We start from the raw sequence: 7,246 nt of genomic DNA on the forward strand, positions 1-7,246 counted from the left end.
TTTTCTTTCTTCATATTCCTTGCAATTATTATGTAAAGCCACACTTTGTTTAGCTTCAAATGGTACGTGGTTAACCATACTTGCCTTAATGATATGCTAAAATTACTTCTGAAGAAGACTGTCAAGTTAACTATGGGAAATTGGTATAGAATGAGGTATCTCTTCCCTCTCATTAGAAAGATTAAGTAGAAGTAGAAGATTAAGATCCAATTCCATTTTTAAAGATTTTTAAATTTTCTGCCTATTAGAGAATAGTTTCAGAATAACTCAGTTCTGTTCTGTGCAATTTCATATCTTTGTAATAAAATAGTCATAATGAACAAAAATCGGTCATGGCTAGATTTAGTATCGTGGGATGATTTTCATGTTATCATAATTAATCATTTAAATCATGGCAGTGGCTTAATATCAGAAAGTTGTCATTAATATCCTAATGTCTCTTGAACTTCCCAAATTGTACACTCTCAAACAGACTCTTCCAGACTCTTGCTGTTCTCAAAATTCTTTTCCATTATGATTATGTCTCAGGGTATTTAAGGCTGAAGGAGAACTTTTTTCTTAGAATGGGTTAGTATAGTTTCAATTTCCAAAATGCATTTTTCTTAATCCACAGTCTTCTTTTTATGCTTTACATGACAAAAGTATTCTTTTTAGGCTGTATATTTAATTACACATATCTTGATCCAAAGATTTAAAACAGATTTAAATGTAGGGATTTGAAAAACTATATATATTTTTAAGTGTGGCATATGATATCTCAAATATCCCTGTCTAGATAGAGATGAGCTCTGTTGCTCATCAGCTTGGGGAGCCAGGTTTTCTCACGCATAAAAAAGAAATAGCAGCCTTTGAAAAATAAGAATAAAATATTTGTGAGGAATAATAATAAGTTAAAATTATTTAGCAGAGTACCTGGTAATATATATTTTAGTTAATTTGTATCTGGAGTTAATTAAGGCAAACTTAGTTCTTAGTTTCTTCAAAACCAATGACAGCTAGAAATTCACTATTACCATGATCGTAAACCTGATTTTCTTGAATAAGATCAATGTGAAACTCTTATCAGAAGGCTAGGACAACGCTGTTATCCAAAGGCAAGGGAATTAAAAGCAAAAATGAACTACTGGGACCTTATGAAGATAAAAGGCTTCTGCACAGCAAAGGAAACAACCAACAAAACTAAAAGGCAACCAACGGAATGGCAAAAGATATTTGCAAATGACTTATCAGACAAAGGGCTAGTATCCAAAATCTATAAAGAGCTCACCAAACTCCACACCCGAAAACCAAATAACCCAGTGAAGAAATGGGCAGAAAACATGAATAGACACTTCTCTAAAGAAGACATCCGGATGGCCAACAGGCACATGAAAAAATGCTCAACGTCGCTCGTCATCAGGGAAATACAAATCAAAACCACACTCAGATATCACCTCACGCCAGTCAGAGTGGCCAAAATGAACAAATCAGGAGACTATAGATGCTGGCAAGGATGTGGAGAAACGGGAACCCTCTTGCACTGTTGGTGGGAATGCAAATTGGTGCAGCCGCTCTGGAAAACAGTGTGGAGGTTCCTCAAAAAATTAAAAATAGACCTATCCTAAGACCCAGCAATAGCACTGCTAGGAATTTACCCAAGGGATACAGGAGTACTGATGCATAGGGGCACTTGTACCCCAATGTTCATAGCAGCACTCTCAACAATAGCTAAATTATGGAAAGAGCCTAAATGTCCATCAATTGATGAATGGATAAAGAAATTGTGGTTTATATACACAATGGAGTACTAGGTGGCAATGGGAAAGAATGAAATATGGCCCTTTGTAGCAACATGGATGGAACTGGAGAGTGTGATGCTAAGTGAAATAAGCCATACAGAGAAAGACAGATACCATATGGTTTCATTCTTATGTGGATCCTGAGAAACTTAACAGAAACCCATGGGGGAGGGGAAGGAAAAAAAAAAGAGGTTAGAGTGGAAGAGATCCAAAGCATAAGACACTCTTAAAAACTGAGAACAAACTGAGGGTTGATGGGGGGTGGAAGGGAGGGGAGGGTGGGTGATGGGTATCGAGGAGGGCACCTTTTGGGATGAGCACTGGGTGTTGTATGGAAACCAGTTTGACAATAAACTTCATATATTGAAAAAAAAAAGAAGGCTAGGACAACCCTGTTATCTAATGCTCAGAAAGGAAATAAATGAACTACCTAAAGTTGACCTAAAATTGCAGCTTGTACTGACATTTGAACAAATGATTAACTTGGACCTAATCCCAAAATGATTTGAACAGCATAAATCCATGTTTTGTGAAGCTTTAAAACATTTATTAAAGCACATGAGCACAGGGGTTAGAAAAACATCCATTTACTGGCATGAATTCAGACCCCAGGAAAAACGAAGTCTTCTTTTAAGTAACATAAAGAGGTAAAAACAAATTAATCAAAACTAAGGTAACACTGCTTTTAAAAAAATCACATTTTGTTACCCATTTATGTTTGATAGGTTTCTATGAGAATTTGTGTCTGTGGCTTAATCTGAATGAATATGGTTCCCAAAATACATAATACTTATGTCCTCTTAACTATAAAAGTTAAAAAAATAAAAACAAACAATAAAACCAGGAGACATAGCTGAGAGAATTTGATGTGGTACTAAAATTTACTGATATGAATAAGCATATAATGATGATAATAGAGCATAAAATCATGCTTTGCAACCCTGGTTACTTACTGAAGATCCCCAGAAATACTTTTTAAAGCTATGTAAATGCCTGAGCTCCAAACCCTGGGATTGTGATTTAAATTAGTCTCATATATGCCAAAGTATTTATAATTTTTGAAAGCTGTGCAGGTGATTCTTTTGTTTTTCTTTTTTCTTTTTTTTTGAGAGAGAGAGAGAAAGAGCACGAGAGAGCAAATGGGGATGGGGCAGAAAGAGAAGGAGAGAGACAATCCCAAGCAGGTTCTTCACTGTCAGCACAGAGCCCAACATGGGGCTCGATCTCACCACCTGTGAGATCACGACCTGAGTCAAGATCAAGAGTCAAGTGCTTAAGCCATTGAGCCACCAAGGCACCCCAGCCGTGCAGGTGATTCTTATGGGCACCAGGATTGAGAAGCACTAGATGAAGGCTTTACTGGGTCCAATTGCCAGGGTTTCAATCTTGGGTCTGTTTTGTACTTGCTGTGTAATCCTGAGAAAATTGCTTGACCAATCCAAGATTTACTTTCAAGGATACATAAGTTATTACTCACTGCTTGACAAAATGCTGATTTTTTCCAAGGCTGTTGATATAGGAAATATTTTCCTAAAGATATTTAATAGACAGTCCTTCACTTTGACCTGTCAATGTATATGTTTCCCAGGCTCTGAGTACCGGTGGGCATTCTCACTCAGTGAAAGCTAACATTAGAGACTGTGGTCATCGCTTTCCATTTTTAGTTGTTTGGGCAAAACACCTATAATCTGTCCACTAATAAGCATGGTATCTTGGTAAATTGGGTGTTTTGCAACAAATGTTATTTAGTCTGCTAAGGCCTCACTTTCTGCATTTTTTTTATTATTTTAGAGAAAGAGTACATATGCATGTGCACAAGTGTGTGGAAGAGGGGCAAAGGGTGAGGGAGAAAGAGAATCTCAAGCAGGCTCCGTGCTCAGTGCACAGAGCCCAATGGGGAGTGGATCCCATGACCATGAGATCATGAGCTGAGCCAAAATCAAGATTTGGATGCTCAACCAACTGAGCCACCCAGGGGTCCTGAGGTTTTGCCATTTATTTTATATTTCAGAGAACTTAAATGATAACATGGTAAGAATTCACTGCTCATGGTTACAATGACCTATGTGTACCATTGCATCACTTTAAAGCTAACCTACAGCTAATTAGAAACTAAATGCTTAGGATCAGGTCGTTTTCTCTGTCTCTCTCTCACTTTCCTTTTAGAAATGTGATTAAAACAAAATAGTTCAAAGTGTACTGAAACAAGGTTAATGAAAAATTTAATTAAGTTCAATATCTGGGTTTAAATATATCTTTGAGGGGCGCCTGGGTGGCTCAGTCGGTTGGGTGGCCGACTTCGGCTCAGGTCATGATCTCGCGGTCCGTGAGTTCGAGCCCCGCGTCAGGCTCTGTGCTGAGAGCTCAGAGCCAGGAGCCTGCTTCAGATTCTGTGTCTCCCTCTCTCTCTGACCCTCCCCCGTTCATGCTCTGTCTCTCTCTGCCTCAAAAATAAATAAACGTTAAAAAAAAAATAATTAAAAAAAATAAACAGTAAAAAAAAAAGTTTTTTAAAAAAATAAATAAATAAATAAATAAATAAATAAATAAATAAATATATCTTTGACATGCAGAACCTTACCACTAAAATACACAATCTTGTAACCAATATGAATATGTGAATAAAATACTAGAAATCTGTATTTTTCATCAATATAGTCCAAATAATCCAACAGAAGATCATTTCAGGCTCAGAATTTTTTAACCTTGAGAGGGAATTTACTACTTATTTGAATAGATAATAATAATATGGAGTAAGTACATTAATAATCTTTTAAAATATATTCTTTCTAAAGTAGTTGAAAAGACATTCCCCTTTTGCAATATACTTTATTATGAAATTTTTATTGATTATTAAATAATAAACCTTAACCCAAAAAAGGCAAGCAACCTCAACTTTTAGATCCCGCAACTTGAATCAAAACTCCAATGCATATACATGGACAAATTATTTAATCTTTCTAGGGCCACAATTTTCTCATCTGTAAAATAAAGGCATTTATGGTACTTATGTCACAGAGTTATTGAGAGTAAGTGAAATAGCCCATGTAAATATGTATGTCCCTGGGGAGGAAAGGTGGCCCCCACCCCCATAATCCCCACTAAGATGTTCATGGCCTTTTATGGTACCCTCCCCTTTAGTGTGGGTGGGAACTGTAACTTGTTTCTCGCCCATGGAGTGTAGCAAAAGTAATGAGGGATGTGATTACATGTATATGATTATATTATATCAGATTATAGCATCCATCTTGAGAGGAGACTCTTCCTTTCTGGATTTGAGGAAGCAAACAGCCACACAGGGAAGTTGCACATCTCAAAGAACTGAATAGTTTGACCTCTGGCCAAACTATTAGGTATGTACAATTAGAATTGTTATGGATATCTAATAGGTTGAACTATTTATTATGAAATATTTCTGTATCTTTGATAATGCTTCCTGTCATTAGACTTTACATGTTCTCATCAGAAGTGAATATTCAGAGATTATAATTATAGGGAAAATTTAGGTTGTCAGTAATTTTTACTCGACATTTAATATTTAAATACATTCTTTCCTAAAAAGCAGTAACTCTCCAATAAATTGTTGGGGGGGGGCGAATAGGATCAGAATGGCATGAAAAAGATATCTCTAATCACTTGAAATTTTGTTTTTTTATTTTTTTACAGTCTTGAGGGTTTATTTATTTTTTACATTTATCATGCCATAAATTTATAGGGAATGGGTTCCAACAGCTCAGGCTCCTTTCCATTGGTTCTCCCAAAGTGTGCTTTTCGGGGTGGGGCAGGCTGGCACTTCAGTTGAACCCAAGTCCCTTTCTCTTGGGCTTCCTTCTTTTTCCGATCATTTTCCTTCACACATTTCAGGAAGCTCTCTTGGCTCTTTGAGTGCTCAATATGCTCAATAGGTACCTTCATTCTCTTGGCAAGAATCTTGCCCTTAACTTATTTGTTTACAAGAATGCCAACAAGAATGCCAACAAGAATGCTGGGTAACATTGTAGACTCTTCCAGTTTTGCTATGGTAACATTTGTGGGGCACTCCTTTCTGAAAAGTGCCCATTTCCTTGATGTCCACAATATCACTTTTCTTGTAGATTCACATGGATATGGCCAAAGGATTAACTCCATGTTTCTAAAAGGCCTAGAGAACATATAGCAGGTACCTCTCCTCTTTCCCTTTGTGTTGGTCATTTTGGTGAATTACTGGAAATAGTGGTTCTAGCCAAAAGGTAATCATTTGAAAAACTTAAATGTATCCTAAAACAGGGTTTACAGACCTTGAAGTGCTGTATAGTTTTAGTCTGCACTAAAAACTACACGAAACTTACACGTAAGTAGCGAGAAGTCACCTATTCAAACTGGTTGACTCTGAATCCTAGCAATGTAATTGAAACTGAAACACTTCCCAGGGCCACAGAGATAGCAGCCATTAGACTCCAACTCCTGCAGGACCCTTCCTCCTCCCCTTGTCACCTTCTTCCTGCTACCCCCTGCCTTCCCTCAGAAAAAAATCCAAAGAAGGAAAACATTTTTTCTGCATAGCAGTTGGAGAGGCATTGCTTATCTTCTCATAGTAGGGTTTTGTTTTGTTTTGTCCTGGTTCCAGGGGAAAAATGAATGGATATCTCTCCTTGGGAGAATAGACACATTGAGGGTAGCACACTAGTAGGCTATCTGAAAGAATCAGTGTCTATCTCTGCGCATGAGGCTGAACATTTCCCTTCCCACAACCATCCCCCAACTGACTATCTCCATTCCACTTCAGTTCTCTGCAAAGCTTAGAGACTGATGGCTAAAGTTCTGTTTTGCTCCTGAATCTGCTTGATTCCTGGGGCATGATGGCAGAGTGAGTGGCGTGGGTTCACCCTTGTGGATAAAGTGGAATTTTGCAGTGCAAAGGAGCTTCAGACAAGAGCAGAAGGCAATGAAGAAGGAGGAATTGGTGGACAAAGTACATGAACTTAAGGCTGAGTGTAAAGACAGAAGTTTAGAGGGGCGCCGGGTGGCTCAGTCGGTTAAGATGCCAACTTCAGCTCAGGTCATGACCTTGCAGTCCATGAGTTTGAGCCCCGTGTTGGAGCCTGGAGCCTGCTTCATATTCTGCGTCTCCTGCACTCTCTGCCCCTCCCCTGCTCGTGCTCTGTCTCTTCGGCTCTCAAAAATAAATCAACATAAGAATTTAAAAAAAAAAGACAGAAATAAAGAAAACTGTTATGGGGGCATACCCTTCTTTGAAAGGACACAAATATTTAAGTGCTTTCCTTCTTGAGATTCAAGGGAAAGTGCAAAATAGGATTTTAATTTCTTTCTCCTTAAGTTGTAACTCTTTTAAATTTACTCTAAACTAGGGGCGCCTGGGTGGCTTGGTCAGTTGAGCATCCAACTTCTGCTCAGGCCATGATCTCAGGGTTTGTGAATTCGAGCCCTGCGTCGGGCTCTGTGCTGACAGCTCAGAGCCTGCAGCCTGC

General features: G+C 38.1%; 1 pseudogene; it reads right to left on the bottom strand.

Annotated features, from left to right (window-relative positions):
- Positions 1 to 4,472: 4,472 nt before the first annotated feature.
- On the bottom strand, positions 4,473 to 6,874 carry LOC109498920 (annotated as a pseudogene).
- Between the last annotated feature and the right edge of the window lie 372 nt (positions 6,875 to 7,246).

This window comes from Felis catus, chromosome B1 (assembly GCF_018350175.1).
Source record: "Felis catus isolate Fca126 chromosome B1, F.catus_Fca126_mat1.0, whole genome shotgun sequence".
Lineage (NCBI taxonomy): Eukaryota > Metazoa > Chordata > Mammalia > Carnivora > Felidae > Felis > Felis catus.